At 38.7% G+C, this 16,406-nt stretch overlaps 1 protein-coding gene, 1 non-coding gene and 1 pseudogene across 3 annotated transcripts in view; 1 reads left to right on the top strand and 2 right to left on the bottom strand.

Moving 5' to 3' along the window:
* Window positions 1–11,119, bottom strand: part of USP44 (ubiquitin specific peptidase 44) — a 54,903-nt gene extending 43,784 nt beyond the window's left edge. For both annotated transcript variants that reach the window (XM_019446483.2, XM_019446482.2), the window contains exons 1-2: window positions 11,023–11,119; window positions 9,830–9,924 (exon numbers count right to left, since the gene is read on the bottom strand). The gene's annotated coding sequence lies outside the window, so the exon portion shown is untranslated. The remainder of the gene's footprint in view (window positions 1–9,829; window positions 9,925–11,022) is intronic.
* LOC128775125 (U6 spliceosomal RNA) lies at window positions 3,985–4,091 on the top strand. Its single transcript, XR_008419777.1, has one exon. It is a non-coding gene; the product is annotated as a U6 spliceosomal RNA (small nuclear RNA).
* Window positions 11,120–12,690: 1,571 nt separating the features above from the next.
* LOC128775105 (heterogeneous nuclear ribonucleoprotein A1-like) lies at window positions 12,691–13,980 on the bottom strand (annotated as a pseudogene).
* Between the last annotated feature and the right edge of the window lie 2,426 nt (window positions 13,981–16,406).

Here is a 16,406-nt window from a genome sequence, read left to right as displayed (position 1 = left end):
ATAAATGTTTTTCACAGTTGTCAGCTTTGATTAACATAATATTAAACCTCTTGAGTATATTACACCACTACTTTTATTTTTTAACTGACAGATCTGAAAAATAATAAAGACAGAGTATGTCTTACAAACACATTAAATGTATATATAGTCTTTGATTTTTTTCATTTAAGATACCCTTACCTTTTTTCAGAGGCATTTGGCTTTCTTCTTTTAGCAGGTTTTGTCACTAAATCTTTTACCTATCTACCAAAGTACTTTCAAAATTTTTTTTGTTTATTTTTATTTGTGTGTGTGTATGTGTGTGTGAGAGAGAGAGAGAGAGGGGCAGAGAGAGAGAGAGAGAGGGAGAGAGAGAGAGCATGAACACGAACCGGGGAGGGGCAGAGAGAGGGAGACACAGAATCAGATGCAGGCTCCAGGCTCTGAGCTGCCAGCACAGAGCCCGACTCAGGACTTGAACTCATGAGCCCCGAGATCATGACCTGAGCCAAAGTCGGACACTCAACCGACTGAGCCAGCCAGGCACCCCATCTACCAAAATACTTTCAATCGTTTGATTAACAAATCTAATGGAGGGAGGAGAGGATTATGAGTTATCTCAAAGATATATTAAGGACCTCATATCTATATAAATAGATTGAGGAAAGGAGGAATTGTGCATTACTTATAAAGCCTTTCATTGCAGACAATTTATATCTCAAAGAATTTTCACATTATCTTTCTTCATATTTATCATTATATAGCTGAGGAAATTATTAAGATATTAAGTGACTTGTCTGAAGCCACACGGCATTGATCAGACCTGGGATTAGAAAACAAGTCTTCCTATGACCAGCCATTGTTCTTCACAGCATGCGTACCTTATAGATACCATTGTTCTCTGAAGTGTACTTTATAGATACCATGGAAGTGATTTCTTTTGAGAGATAGTTATTAAAGCACTTCCCACCTCTCAACTTGTCTACTTTTGAAAAAAAGTCCTTAAACCTGACTGTCTAAATTAAACAGAAGATAGTGTTAGCATCTCCAAGAAGAATTTGTATAGATATAATGAGAAAAATTGATTTAGAGAATTTTACCTGTAGTTTATTTCCTGCTAGATTGCTTCCTTGCCAAGCTAATTTGAGCTACATTTAAAGGTGTCCAAATCAACTGAGATGTCATTCTATCATAATTATAGAAGCTCTTCCACCAAAATGTATTCAGTCATAAATAGGTAAACTCATGACCTTGGAGAATGGACAGAAAAACAGATAAGACAGTCTCAAAGAAGAAACAGAAATGTATGTGCTTTCTAAGCTACTCATTGTAGGATGGGTGTAGGGATCAACTGGTTCATAATTAAAGCTTTACTCATCTTCCTGATCTGAGCTGTATCCTTATTTACTCCATCTGCATTTTATGTGAAATGCATTGATGGCCACGAATCTGTTTCTTTGGTTATACTCAGTGATATAGGAAGTGTCCTAATAAGCACTAGAATCTGAATAATAAGGATAATGGCTTTGGTCTGAAATTTGCAGATATGACAGTGGAAGCTGGGGCGAAATGACTGGTCCAGAGTCATACAATGGGATACATAGCTCCCTGGATCCCAAAGGACAGCTGTTTCCTCCAAGATTTGGTGACTCAGAAACCTCATGTTTTTAGAAAATTCTCCCTTAGGGCAAATAAAAATTTATTTACTTATAACATTTACCATCTGAGTCTATTTCTGCCCTGCAGGGCCTCACTGGACAACCTGCTTCTGTATCCTCTCTGCCCAACCTCAGTCTCTTTTATATCTTGTACAGCTTAGGTTCAGAAGCTGCTTTATTTCCTGAGGAAATTTCTCCAACCAAGAGTTTTCAGTATTTTAGATCTTTTTCTCTCTCTTTTTATTGCCCACTTGTGCCTACTTGCAAAAGATTTAACATGTCTTTAATACCTTTTGTCCTTCCTTCTCCCACTCCCAGTCTCCAATCTCTTCTTTTTATTTTACTCCTTATTTTAGATAATAGAATCATCATCTAGTCAACCATTTATTTTAGATACCTTAGGATCATCTTTTATTCCCCAACCCAGCATTATCCATCACATTGAATCAGGGGCCAAATCTTGCCAGTTCTATCATTTAAGTGTCCCTGAGTCCCATTTCTTTTTTCAATGCCACTGCCCCAGCTCTCATTCTTATCATTCCTTGTCAGCACTATTATAATTAGCCTCTATACTCAATTCTCTGCTTCTATTCTCTCTATGCTACCCTATTACATATTACATATTACCCTTATTACATAGTCAAAAACCTTACAACTTGATGAGAAAAATGAGATATGTGCATAATAAAAAATTAGAGAATAGCACAAGACAGAATTTATAATCCAATGCTAAAAGTTGTGTGTTGGCCACTCAGTATTGTGTGAAGTCAGGAAATAGCGATTATCACTCAGAAAATTTCTAGAGAAATCTGCCTGGAAATGGTTTAAAGGACAGGTGATATGCAGAGAGAAGTTGAAAAAATGCTCCATGTTGTAATGAATGAATTCACTAATTTGTTAATTAACAATAACAACAATAACATAATGACCCTTTAATTGAACACCTATAATATGCTAGTTTGCAGGATAGATGTTATTACCTGTCCTCTTAGCCTTTCTGATCTGGGTTACAGGTGAAGTAATTGAGCTCTAAAATTTTAAATAGTATGCCTGACATCACAATAAATTTCAGAACTGACATTTAAACTCAGGTGTGTTTGGTTTTAAAACTCAGGGTTATTTCACTGTTTCACTAAAATTCATTCAGGTATCTCTGACAGTGTGGAAATTAGTATAGAAGTGGTGTTAAAGGGGATTGCAAACCCACATATCTGATTTTGAGGTCATTTTTATGGCACAGAGGACTGTATTCATTACCTTCAGCATTTATAATCAAGGGATAGATTAGAGATCAATAAGACATTGTTACTGCCTTCAAGGAGCTTGATGTGCTGGGGAAGACTGGCAATACAGTGTGATCAGTGTTATAATGATGAGAAAAGATCAGGGAAACAAAAAGTTGAGGTTAATAGACCTGTTGTGTTCTAGTCCTGCTTCTGACATTAACTAATTTGTTGTTGTTGTTATTGTTTTTTTAAGTAGGCTCCATGCCCAACATGGGCTCAAACTCATGACTCTAAAATCTAGAGTCATATGCTCTACCAACTGAGCCAGCCAGGTGCCCCTGATAGTAACTAGTATAGACAAGTCATTTAACTAATAACAAGTTTGTTTTTTCTTTCTTTTTTTTTTTAGATAATTTTTTAATGTTTTATTTATTTTTGAGAGAGAGAGAGAGAGAGAGAGAGAGAGAGAGAGAGAGAGAGAGAGAGTATGAGCAGGGGAGGGGCAGAGAGAGAGGGAGACACAGAATCCAAAGCAGGCTGACCTGAGCTGAAGTCAGATACTTTAAACGACTGAGCCACCCAGGTGCCCCACAAGTTTGTTTTTTCTTCTGTAAAATGTATGACTAAATAAAGGAACTTCTTAGTTATTGAAAACTCATTGGTTTGTTTAAAAGTATTTATTTATTTTTTTGTTCGTTATTTAAGTAATCTCTACACCCAACATGGGGCTTGAGCTCACACCCTGACATTGAGAGTCACATGCTCTTTGGACTGAGCCAGCCAGGTGCCCCCTCATTGTTCTTTTTATTCCTAACTTTTAGTTCTATTTTTGCTTTTCCATTTCATTCATTCGTTGACTCATTCATCAGTCCTTCATTCCGTCCACATGTTCCAGGCACTACGTGGTACACTGGGAACACAAACATAAGATATGGTAACCCCTTCCCTCACAGGCTTGAGGTATGGATAGGTAAATTCAATGTAGTGTCACAATAGAGGCATTTACAAAGTGCTATGGGAAAATGGTGGAGAGAATGTGGGGTGGGATGAGGATGAGGATGGGGAGCAGAAAATTTGACAAGGAGTTGACGTTTACAAAGACTCTCAAAGAGTCAGTAGGAGTGCTCGCTTCGGCAGCACATATACTAAAATTGGAACGATACAGAGAAGATTAGCATGGCCCCTGCGCAAGGATGACACGCAAATTCGTGAAGCGTTAAAAAAAAAAAAAAGTCAGTAGGAGATTGCTAAAACAAGTGCACATGGGACTTTAAGGCCAACTTTTTTTTTGGTGAAGCTGTGCTTGTACTGTCTGTGATCAGCTGCTTCTAGGATTGATTTAGCTAATTTGGCTGGTTGGACAAGCATCTTTTCCGCGTTTCTCACTTCATGTTTTCTTCCCCCAGAAACTATTCTCTTTCAAAGAGGACTGACTTCCCAGACACAGTTGTATTTTATAAGTCTTTATCTCTCTAAAAGTCTAATATTCTAGCATGAATCTAAAAGACTGTATTAGAGGGGCACCTGGGTGGCTCAGTTGGTTAAGTGTCTGACTCTTGATTTTGGCTTTGGTCATGATCTCACAGTTGTGGGATTGAGCCCTGAGTCAGACTCTGTGCTGATGGTGTGGAGCCTGCTTGGGACTCTCTCCGTGCCCCAACCCCCCTCTAAATAAATAAATAAACATTAAAAAAAAGATTGTGTTAGAGTATTATGAAGTGATATCGTGTCAAAACTCTGGAACTAGGTGTGACCAGGAAGGATTTTCAGAGTATTAATTAGAAAAAAATTTCAGTGATTTTGGAGTCAAAACAGACCTTCATTCAGATTCTCTTTACCTGTGAAATGGGTGATCTCACAGAGTTGTTTTGAGGATTGAATGAGCTAATATATGTAAAAATAGACATAGCCAATTACTTAGGTGCATGATAAATGGTATGTGTTTGCTGATAGTGGTGATAGTACCTTATTATGGTGATGTATTTTGTTGCTGAAGATAGCAATAGCTATAGTAAGAATGAACTACAGAGTTAAAAGTACTAGATTAGAGGGTTGCCTGGCTGGCTTAGTTGGTAGAACATTCAACTCTTGATTTCAGGGTTGTTAAGTCTGAGTCTCATGTTGGGTATATAGATTACTTAAAAATAAAAAATATATACATATATTTTTTGAGAGAGTACACACTTGCACACAAGCAAGGGACAGAGGGGCAAAGGGAGAGGTAGAGAGAGAATCTTAAGCAGGCTCCACTCCCAGTACAGAGCCCAGTGTGGGGCTCAATCTCATGGCCATGAGATCATGGCCTGAGCCAAAATCAAGAGTTGGATGCTTAACCAACTAAGCTACCCAGGCACCCCAAAAATAAAATCTTGAAAAAAAAAGGTACTAGATTAGATGGTAGCAGATGATGATTTGTAACTCTGACAACCATTGTGCCTTATTATAGAGTAGAGATCAATTTCTTGATGATCCAGTTTAAAGTTATATTGGTCATACATCTTTATTTGTTCTTAAAATTTTTTTAAGTTTATTAATTTTTTTTAGTAATCACCATACCAAATGTGGGGCTTGAACTCATGACCTCGAGATCAAGAGTTGCATGGCCTTCTGACTGAGCCAGCCAGACGCTGCTGTTTGCTATACATCTAATATAGGGACAAATGGGTAATTATTTCTATGAAGTTTTATGTAATTTTCAAAAAATGTTTATTTATTTATTTTGAGAGAGAGAGTACACACGTGTGAGTAGGAGAGGGACAGAGAGAGGGAGGAAGAGAGAGAACCCTGATGTGGGGCTTGAACTCACAAACCATGAGATCATGACCTGTGCTGCAATCAAGAGTCAGATACTTAACTGAGTCACTCAGGTGTCCCACTTTATGTAATTTTTATAGTTAAAAAATGTTAAAGGAAATAATGGTGGGAAGAAGCTCCATTTCTAGACATCTGTCTCTGCACAGTCCAGGGGAGGAATTCTTCAGGGCCAGTCTGGCATTGGAGAAAAAGGGAGAAGAGAAGTTTGGGTTACAGAAGTGGGTACCTCACCTCCTGAGGTGCTTAGAAAGGAGATGTACATTTGAAAGTGAGAAAGTTCGCATTAAGAAGCCAGGGAGGGGCACCTGGCTGGCTCAGTTGGTAGAACTAGAGCATGTAACTTTTGATCTTGGGGTTGCTTGAACCCCATGTTGGATGTAGAGATTACTTACCAATAAAATCTTAAAAAAAAAAAAAGTAGCCAAGGATTACAGGGCTATGTCTTTACTCTGTAGATAGTAAAGTCCTGGAAAAAAAAGATAATGAAAAAGAGGAAAATATAGTTTTTCATGGTATCTGTCATCTCACCTATGACACTGAAGAAGGTGCAGCTCTAAACCTATTCCTCAATCTACCAGACTGTGAACATATGATCCTCAACCATGGAAAAATATACAAGAAAAAAATATTTGGAAAGAATATGCCAAATGTAATAGTCCTTTCTTTAATTGTTAGGATTATGGGTGATTAATATCCTTTTTAAATTCTTTGTAGTCATTTACACATTCTACAATAAGCATATATTGTTTTTATTAAAAAAATTCATTTAAAAATATTTAACAAGTCTATCACCTATCCAGTGGGAGCTATTGTGTTAATGGTATCTATTATTTCATAAACACTCACTTTTATGCCCAGGGACTATGCATGCAGCTTTGTAAGTATTTTGTCATTTAATCCTCACACTAAGCCCATGAAGTATATACTGTTATTCCCATTTAGAAATGAAGACACTGAGGTATGGAGATCAAGTAACTTGTTTTAGGTCATGTAGTTAACAGGTAGCAACACCAGGATTTGAATCCAGGAAGACTCCAGAGATTCCTATGTATACTTACTTCTACTATGTACAGTGCTTTGGTCTATACATACACTGAGACAACTGGCAGCTCTCAACTTCGGGTCTGCTTTTAGGTATGCCACACACAACATCTATTTGGTGGCTTATAGCTTATTTTAATGTTAAAAGCCTTCAGATGCTCTGATAATATTTTTGTTTTTCTTACAATTCTTAGGAAAACAGGTATTTCATTAGGAAGATAAACTAAAGAATTGAATTCAAATATATACATAAAAGTTTGTTTCATTTCTGAACAAACTGAACAATGCTATAAAATTCTTTTTTTATGTCATTAGTGTAGCTTTTGCTTTTTAAAAACATTTTATTTCACTTATTTTTTTAAGTTTATTTTGTTAGTACTGTCTACACCCAATGTAGGGCTCCAACCTCAGTTTGAGAGTCACACGTTCCATTGATTGATCCAGCCAGGCCCTCCTGTAGCTTTTGCTTTTTAAGCCACTGTGTCCTAGAGCTAGGTTTCTAGCTCCTGTGAATGAGTGTTTTTAGGAATACAGTTAAACTTTGGATTGGAATAACTTGTTCTGCAAGTGTTCCTTAAAATGAGCAAATATTTGTAATAAATTTTAACTTGATAAATGAGTGATGTCTTGCAATGCAAGTAGTATGTGATGCTGAATGTCACATGATCACAGTGGGCCAATGGTTCTTGAAATTTGCTTTGATATGCAAGTGCTTTGGATTGCAAGCATGTTTCCAAAACTAAACTATGCTCACAAACCAAAGTTTTACTGTAATTGCAAAGAAGCAGAAAATGTGAACATTTTTTCTTCAGTTAGTGCAACCACTGTAGGAAGATGCTTTTTTGGAAAGTTGAGCAAGAGTAGTAATGTAGATCAAGAGTATAATTTTTGTTTTTGTTTTTAAGTAAAGTCTATGCCCAAAGTGAGGCTTGAACACACTACCTGGAGATCAAGAGTCACACACTCTACCAACTGAGCCAGCCAGGTGCCCCATGAGTGTAGTTTTGGTATAGAATATCCTTCTGTAATTCTTTAGCAAACAGTTTTCATACCAAAAACCATTAAGAACCTAGGAATGAACCTAATCAAAGAGGTGAAAAATCTATACACTGAAAACTATAGAAAGCTTATGAAAGAAATTGAAGAAGACCCCCTCCCCCAAATAGAAAAACATTCCATGCTCATCGTTTGGAAAAATATTGTTAAAATGTTGATACTATCCAAAGCAATCTACATATTCAGTGCAATCCCTAAAAAATAACACCAGCATTCTTCATGAGCTAGAACAAACAATCCTAAAATTTGTATGGAACCACAAAAGACCTCGAATAGCCAAAGCAATCCTGAAAAAGAAAACCAAAGCTGGAGGCATCACAATTCCAGGCTTCAAGCTGTATTACAAAGCTGTAATCATCAAGACAGTATGGTACTGGCACAAAAGCAGACACATACATCAATGGAACAGAAGAGAGAACCTAGAAATGGACCCACAAACATATGGCCAACTAATCTTTGACAAAGCAAGAAAGAATATGCAATGGACAAAAGATAGACTCTTCAGCAAATGTGTTGGGAAAACTGGAAAGCAACATGTAGAAGAATGAAACTGGACCACCTTCTTACACCATACACAAAAATAAATTCAAATGGTGTAAGAAGGTGGTCCAGTTTCATAAGTAAACATAAGACAGGAAGCCATCAAAATCCTACAGAAGAAAACAGGCAACAACTTCTTTGACCTCGGCCACACCAACTTCTTACCTGACATGATTCCATAGGCAAGGCAAAAGCAAAAATGAACTATTGGGACCTCATCAACATAAAAAGCTTCTGTACAGTGAAGGAAACAATGAGCAAAACTAAAAGGCAACCGATGGAATGGGAGAAGATATTTGCAAATGACATATCAGATAAAGGGTTAGTATCCAAAATCTATAAAGAACTTATCAAACTCAACACCCAAAAAACAAATAATCTGGTGAAGAAATGGGCAAAAGACATGAATAGACACTTCTCCAAGGAAGACATGCAGATGGTTAACAGACACATGAAAAAATGCTCCATATCTCTCATCACCAGGGAAATACAAATCAAAACCACAATGAGATACCACCTCACGCCTGTCAGAATGGCTAACATTAACAACTCAGGCAACAACAGATGTTGGAGAGGATGAGGAGAAAGAGGAATCCTTTTGCACTGCGGTAGGAATGCAAACTGGTGCAGCCACTCTGGAAAACAGTATGGAAGTTCCTCAAAAAATTAAAAATAGAACTACCGTATGACCCAGGAATTGCACTGCTAGGTATCCAAAGGATACAGGAGTACTGATTCAAAGGGGCACATGCACCCCAGTGTTTACAGCAGCACTATCGACAATAACCAAAGTATGGAAAGAGCCCAAATGTCCATCGATGAATGAATGGATAAAGAAAATGTGGTATATATATACAACGGTTATTACTTGGTGATCAGAAAGAGTGAAATCTTGCAACAAGGTGGATGGAACTAGAGTGTATTATGCTAAGTAAAATAGGTCAGTCAGAAAAACACCAATATCATGATTTCACTCATGTGGAATTTAAGATACAAAAGAGATGGACATAAGAGAAGGGAAGCAAAAATAATATAAAAATAGGAAGGGAGACGAACCATAAGAGACCCTTAATACAGAGAACAAACTGAGGGTTGCTGGTGGGGTGTTAGGTGTGGGGATGGGCTAAATGGGCAAGGGGCATTAAGCAGGACACTTGTTGGAATGAGCACTGGGTGCAACATGTAGGTAAGGGTGAATCACTAAATTCTATTCCTGAAATCGTTGTTACACTATATGTTAACTAATTTGGATTTAAATTTAAGAAATAATTTTAAATAAAATGCAAATAATTTGAATTCAGCAGTATGTAAACCATGAAAAAAAGAGAATCTGACGTTTTAAATATATCTTAAATCAAAAGTAAAAAATCAAAGTTAAAAAAAAAAGTTTTCAGCTTTGGAAGAGACCTGATAAAGTCCAGCCAAGTGGTTGACATCTGGACATCCTTGAGTGCCCTCCTCATTTCCCTCCCATCATCTTCCCTTGTCCTATGATTCTAGTAACAAAGGACTCACAGTTTCCAGAGGCAGCCCTTCTGTTTTAGGACTGCTGTTGGTAACTTTTTCTGATGTTGAGTAGAAACAAGTCTTCTGGTAGCTTTTTATTTGTCCTACAAATGATTGAAAGAACAATTTTAATAGATCTGAAACAAATTTTAGTCTTTTTTTATTATGTGTGATGGCAGAAGTGAACCCTCAGTATGCTCTGTATCATTATGGATTTATCAGTTAGTGTTCTTTATATGATACTTTTGTTTCTCCAAGTGTTTTCTGTAGAGTACATTGTATTTTGGCTTACCCTGTCATCTGAGAGGAGGCTGGGATAACTCAAGTACACACACACCTCCTTTCCTAATCCTTACAAAGTAGATCTTATTATTTCCATTTTACAGATAAGGAAACTGAAGTTAAATAATTTCAAAATCACAAAACTAGAAAATAGCTACATTGGCACTTAGATCTTAGGGTTTCCAAGGGATTAGTGCCTGGACTTTGAATCCTTATACTTTACATTGTAATTAATATGCTAAATATCAGATCAAGTGGAATATCTGTGGTAGCAAGGTAAGAGACCTGAGAAGTTCACAGAATTTGTTTGGAGTTGGAATCAGTCTTGCAGTATATCTTGGTTTTGTTTCTACTTGTTTGTGTAGTCTACTGGATGTTATTGGCTTGAAAATATAAATTTGGCTCATTTTTTCCTAAGTGCTTGTAGACAGAGGTGCCTGTTTGATCCTTTGATTTAAAAAGAACCTGTTTAGTATCTTTAGGACTATACGGATGGCATACTGCTACAAAATTAGACTATGCTTCTATTTTGAGATGATTCCATTCTAGGATTCCGGTTAGATTGCTTTTAAGACATAGTATAAAACTTCCCATAAGCGTGACCATTTCTGAAGAAGCCCAGTGCTGAGACAAGTAAATATAGTCATTTCCCCAGAGGATTAGGGAGAGTATTTTGGTACAAGGATACCTAGCACCATCTTCAAATGGACAGGATTTTTGCTAATAAGTTAATAAGTCAAATTTAGTTAATAGATGGGAAGGGTCAGGAGTAACAGTCAAAAACAAAAGCCTTTATTTTCAAAATATCCTAAACTCTAAACTCCCCAGAGATGGTTTAAGTATATATCAAAGCATCTTCCATCCCTAATGGGACAGAAATAAATCACAGTTCTCTGAATTCTCTTTTCTTTCAGGCTCACCTGCCCACACTTCAGAACTTTCTGAATTCTCAGACTTTATACCGATGGCAGACCCCAGCTCCACTCATCCAAAGCTTTCCATTTTGGTCAGTTTGAATCCCTATGAGGCAACTGCTTTCAGAAGGGTAGGTATTATGAGCTCACATAGGGCTGTGGGGGAGGGGTGAGCTGATCTGTGGGGACTCCCCTATTTAGTAGCTGGTCACTCCACTTCAAACAAATCTGCATCACACTGAGGGTTTCCACCCCTTTTTCTAACCCATTTGTCCCTAGTGCCTGGGGTTTTGGGTCCTGGGGAGCCATTCTCATGTTATCTTCTCTTTGTTTTTAGGTTGCATTCTGCCTTAACCATAATTATCGTTTATTCTGTACCTTTTAGTTTGGTGGGGAATGCTGAAGTTTTGCTAGCCTTTCAGTTGCTGCCACTCAGGTCCTTTCTAAAGGACAGAGGCTCAAATATCAATTCCTTGATTTGTCCCTGGCTGGCTGAGAAAATCTTAGTGTTGGAGGGGGTTTCTGAGCCCAAATTTCTCTTTCAATTTTCTTTGGTGAAAAAAAAGCAGCTCTTCCCGTTTCTGAGTCTTTCATCTCTTAAACTTCTTTGAGGATCGTTCTATCCTCAGAAAAACACAATTTTAGAGGTTCACAGACCTTCCAATACCTAAGAATATACCATCTCCAAATTAGGAACCCTGCCTGCTCTAGTGTCTTTCTGGAGTCATATGGGTTCTGGTCTAGTATGAAGGAATAAGTGATGAATGTGGCTTTTAGGAAGCAATAAACTGATTTCCTCTCAATTTTTTATAATTTCCATAAGCACTTTCAGCCTCCTGTGTTTGAAATTCTGGGAGCACTCTGCACTGTGGCATGGAAAGACATGGTAATTCCCAAGTTGTTTTCATATTTTCTTAGAACTTTAACATCAACACTTTATTTCATAACCATTTTGGGAGAAATGAAACTCTGAAATTCCCTATCCATTGCATGTGGCAGTAAAGTGACCTCTAGTGGACTTTTCTGGTAGTTTCCAAGAAATTCTGGAACAAGGAGCTGGAGGGGCAGTCCACCCAAGTTAGATTAGCTATTCAGCTACCTAGTGCCCTGAAGTTCAGTTGGATGCATGGTAAGCTTCAATGCCAAGGCTGAGACAGGTGAGGGAGGTACTTTTGGATGAAGCAAGGTTCATCACTGGTAAAAGTCGCTGCAAGAGACCTTGAGTTCTTTGGAACTAACATTTCTCTAGAAAAGGAAGGACTGAAGATCAGATTATGAACGACGAGTCAGGACGAACCCATTGGATTGATTTTAGAAAAAAAAAGTTGTCTCTTTGAAATAATGAATAGTAAGAATGATATGAAGTCATGATAGACCTTTAGGCAAAGTGAGGGAGGAAGTGTTCCACATTTTATGTTTTGTGTGTTTTTTAAAGACACATGATCAGGCTATTTAACAATCAACAGCATGGGTGCAAAAAAAAAAAATCTACATTAAAACCCTTTGTTGGAATATTTTACATTTTCTACAGAACAGAAACTAAAATAATCTGTTTACACTTAGTCACAAATACAGTCCTCGAGTTTTTTGCCCATGTGTATGGACACATGAGTATTGTCTAAAACATGTCTTCTTTGTATACAGCAGCTAGGCCCTGCCACCACTGTTCTTGGCTGAGTTCACAGATCTGTGGTAACCTGTAGCTTCCCTGTCACTTCTCTGGCTTCCCTCTCCTGCTAAGCTTTGTTTCTTGGCAGTAATTAAAACCTTCTGCCACTGCCATAGCTACTGCTGCTGCTGGAACCACCATAGCCACCTTGGTTTCATTGTTTGGCAAAATTTTGGCCTTCACCGCCATAGTGGCCAGAGCTTCTGCATCCAAAATTTCTTCCTTTTGAGGGTCCAGAATTTGAAGATTGATTGTTATAATTGCCCAAATCATTATAGTTTCCATTGCTTCCATCATTACCAAATCCATTATAGCTGTCTCCACTGCCACCATATCTACCACCACCTGGACTTCCACTAAAGCTACCGGCTCACTGAAGTTTCCTCCATGACCAAAGTTGTCATTCCCACCAAAACTACCTCCACAACCACCACCAAAGTTTCCAGAACCACTTCAACCTCTTTGTCTGGATGAAGCACTAGCCACCTCTTGCTTAGATAGGGCTTTTCTTACTTTGCAGTTGTGGCCATTCACAGTATGGTATATATATTTTGAGAGAGAGAGCACGCATGAGTGGGAGAGGAGAGAGAGAGAGAGAGAGGGCATGTGCGAGCGTCGGGGAGGGGCAGATATAGAGGGAGAAAGAAAGAATCCAAGAAGGCTCCACCCTGTCAGTGCAGAGCCTAACACGGGGCTCCAACTCACAAACCATGAGATCATGACCTGAGCTGAAATCAAGAGTTGGATGCTTAACCCACTGAGCCACCCAGGCGCCCCAAAGTGTGTTACTTTTGAAAGACAATCTTGTCTACGGAGTTATAGTCATCAAATGTTACAAAAGCAAAACTGTTCTTGGCACTGCCTTGGTCAGTCATGATGTCAGTCACTTCAGTTTTCACATACTATTCAAAATAATCTCTTAGATAGTGTTCTTCATCACCATCTAAGAAGATGGTGTCTTCTCTATTACCACCAACAAAAATCTTTTTCACAATTAAGTGGGCACCAGGTCTTTGAGAATCTTCTCTTGAGGCAGCCCTCTTTGGTTCCACAACTCTTCCATCCACTTTGTGTGCCCTTGCATTTGTGGCTGCATCCACCACAGTGGCATATGTGACAAACTCAAAGGGTCTGCAGTTCTTGGTGTTTGGATCTCTGATTACCACACAATCCATAAACATTCCCCATTGTTCAAAATAGCCCCTTACACTCTCATTGGTTGTTTCAAAGCTCAAACCCCTGATAAAGAGCTTCTGCAGCTGTTCAGGCTCTTTGGGAGCCTCTGACTTAGACATGATGGTGGTAGGAGGGGAGACTTTAATGATGGTTACTCAGTGGCATCCAGGGGCAGAAAGCTTTATGTTCTATTGTTTTTTTTTTTTTAATGTTTATTTATTTTTGAGGGAAGAGAATGTGAGCTGGGGAGGGGCAGAGAGAGAAAGGAGGACAGAAGAACTGAAGCTGGCTCTGTGCTGACAGCAGTGATCCCCATGTGGGACTCGAACTCGTGAACCATGAGATCATGACCTAAATTGAAGTTGGACACTCAACTGACTGAGCTACCCATGTGCCCCTGTTTTGTTTTGTTTTTTAAAGATTATCTACTTGGGGAGAGAGAGGGAGAGAGAGAATCCCAAGCAGGCTCTGAGCTGTCAGCACAGAGCCTGATGCAGGGCTCCATCCAACAAATCATGAGATCATGACCTGAGCCGAAATCAAGAGTCAGACACTCAACTGACTGAGCCACCCAGGTGTCCTTTTATGTTCTTTTTTGAGTGCTGCGGCTTCTTGTTGGGAGGAAGAAAAGGAAGCGAACATTTTAAGAGTTCCAACTTGGGGCTAAACAGTCTGTCAATCTGTTAGTCTCTGTCTCTCTGTTTCTGTCTCTCCCACTCTCACCCTGTACCTTTTATCCAGCCCTACACAACAGCCAAAAAATGGGCAAATTCCATATATGGTCATTGCCTAGGGCCTACCCTGGCTCCTTTACTGGCTCTAGATCATGCTTTCTTTCCACTGGACTGCACTGATCTTGATTACCTGGCTTGCTACTTGGAACTCTTCAAGAACATTTACTGGGACTTACCTCTCAGCATGTACCAACTCTTGGATGTTTTAGGGAGGTTACCCTGCCCCAACTCTGTCCATGAGGATCCAAACCCTGGTGGTAGCTGGCCCACTCTTACACTGGGGAATAGCTGGTTTGGACATGTGGTTTGTTTGGGCCTTTTGTCTAATAATAATCCCCTTGCTCCCCTCTAACCTGGTATTTAATCTTGTACCTGTGAGCCTATTTCTCAAGTCACTACCCCCTGGGTTTGGTCCTATGTTGAACACTGAGGTCTCATCTAGCTGTAGGACTAAGGCTTCTAAGGACTTAGGGTTGTAGGCCTGACCTTTTTGGAACTCTGTTATGATGGGATTTATATCATGCCCTCAGGATAAGGTGATTATAAATTAATAATGAGGATGTTTTCTCAGAGGGATATAGAAACTCAATATTGAATATTCTTTTGATTAGCATTTAAAGATGCTGTTAAACCAAATTCTATCATACATTTAAATTTAAATGCTTTTTTCTAATGTTTAACACAAGAACACAGAGATGTATTCTTAACACATATAGAAAACTTGAAGAATCTAAATAATGAGTTAGAAAACCATAAAAGACTCTTTATGATAGAGAGCAACCCAGGGTTGATGGGGAGAAGTGGATGGGGGATGGGCTAAATGGGTGATGGGTATTAAGGAGGGTACTTGTTGTGTTGAGCCCTGGGTATTATACGTAAGTGATGAATCACTAAATTCTACTCCTGAAAACAGTATTACGCTATATGTAACTAAGTAGAATTTAAATAAACATTTGAAGAAAAAAATATATAATGGATTAGAAAAATAGAAGTTATGTATGAATTTCTGGTTGTGCTAAATTATTATAAACATTTGCCTGCTTGGGGCAGAACTATCTCATTTCTTGTCTTTCTAGCTTCAGCAAAAACCCACCAGAGAATCACACTTATAGCTGCGACAGTTCATGATCTATCTTAACAATAGGACTTAATGATTCTGTTTAGTAAATAACAGCTCATATGGCACTTGTAACATGTATGGGTTATGAAGATGACACCCAAGAGGAATTCAGAGGCTAGTGGGTATGCATGGTTTAGTGAAAGATGGCACTTGACAAAATACTTCAAGTTCAGCTGGTGGTAGAGGAAAGCCATTTGAGAATTAAGTTCAACAGAAGTATAAAAACTGGGTTAATTTAGGTTTGCCATTATTGGGTGAATCTAAAGTATAGGATTCCATGTTCTAGCATGAAAGAAATTATTTTTGAAGTAGTAAATAAATCTATCTATGAAGTGAAATGAGACTGTTCTTTTGAGTGGCAAGATGCTTTCTAATTTCCCAACAAAAATAAAGAAAAGGGGGACCTGGCTGGCTCAGTCAGTAGTGCATGTGACTCTTGGTCTCGGGGTTGTGAGTTCAAGTCCCACACTGGACGTAGAGCTTATATTAAAAAATAAAAATAAAAAAGAGGGGCACGTGGGTGGCTCAGTTGGTTGAGTGTCTGACTTCAGCTCCACCTCGGCTCAGGTCGTGATCTCACAGCTCCTGAGTTCAAGCCCCGCGTTGGGCTCTGTGCTGACAGCTCAGAGCCTGGAGCCTGCTTTGGAGTCTGTGTCCCCCTCTCTCTCTGTCCCTAACCCACTCGCATTCT

The sequence above is a fragment of the Panthera pardus genome, unplaced genomic scaffold (assembly GCF_024362965.1).
Source record: "Panthera pardus isolate Hobbes unplaced genomic scaffold, ASM2436296v1 HiC_scaffold_6, whole genome shotgun sequence".
NCBI classification, from domain to species: Eukaryota; Metazoa; Chordata; class Mammalia; order Carnivora; family Felidae; genus Panthera; species Panthera pardus.
Note: the sequence above shows the minus strand (reverse complement) of the source record. Positions and strands in the feature narration are given on the sequence as shown.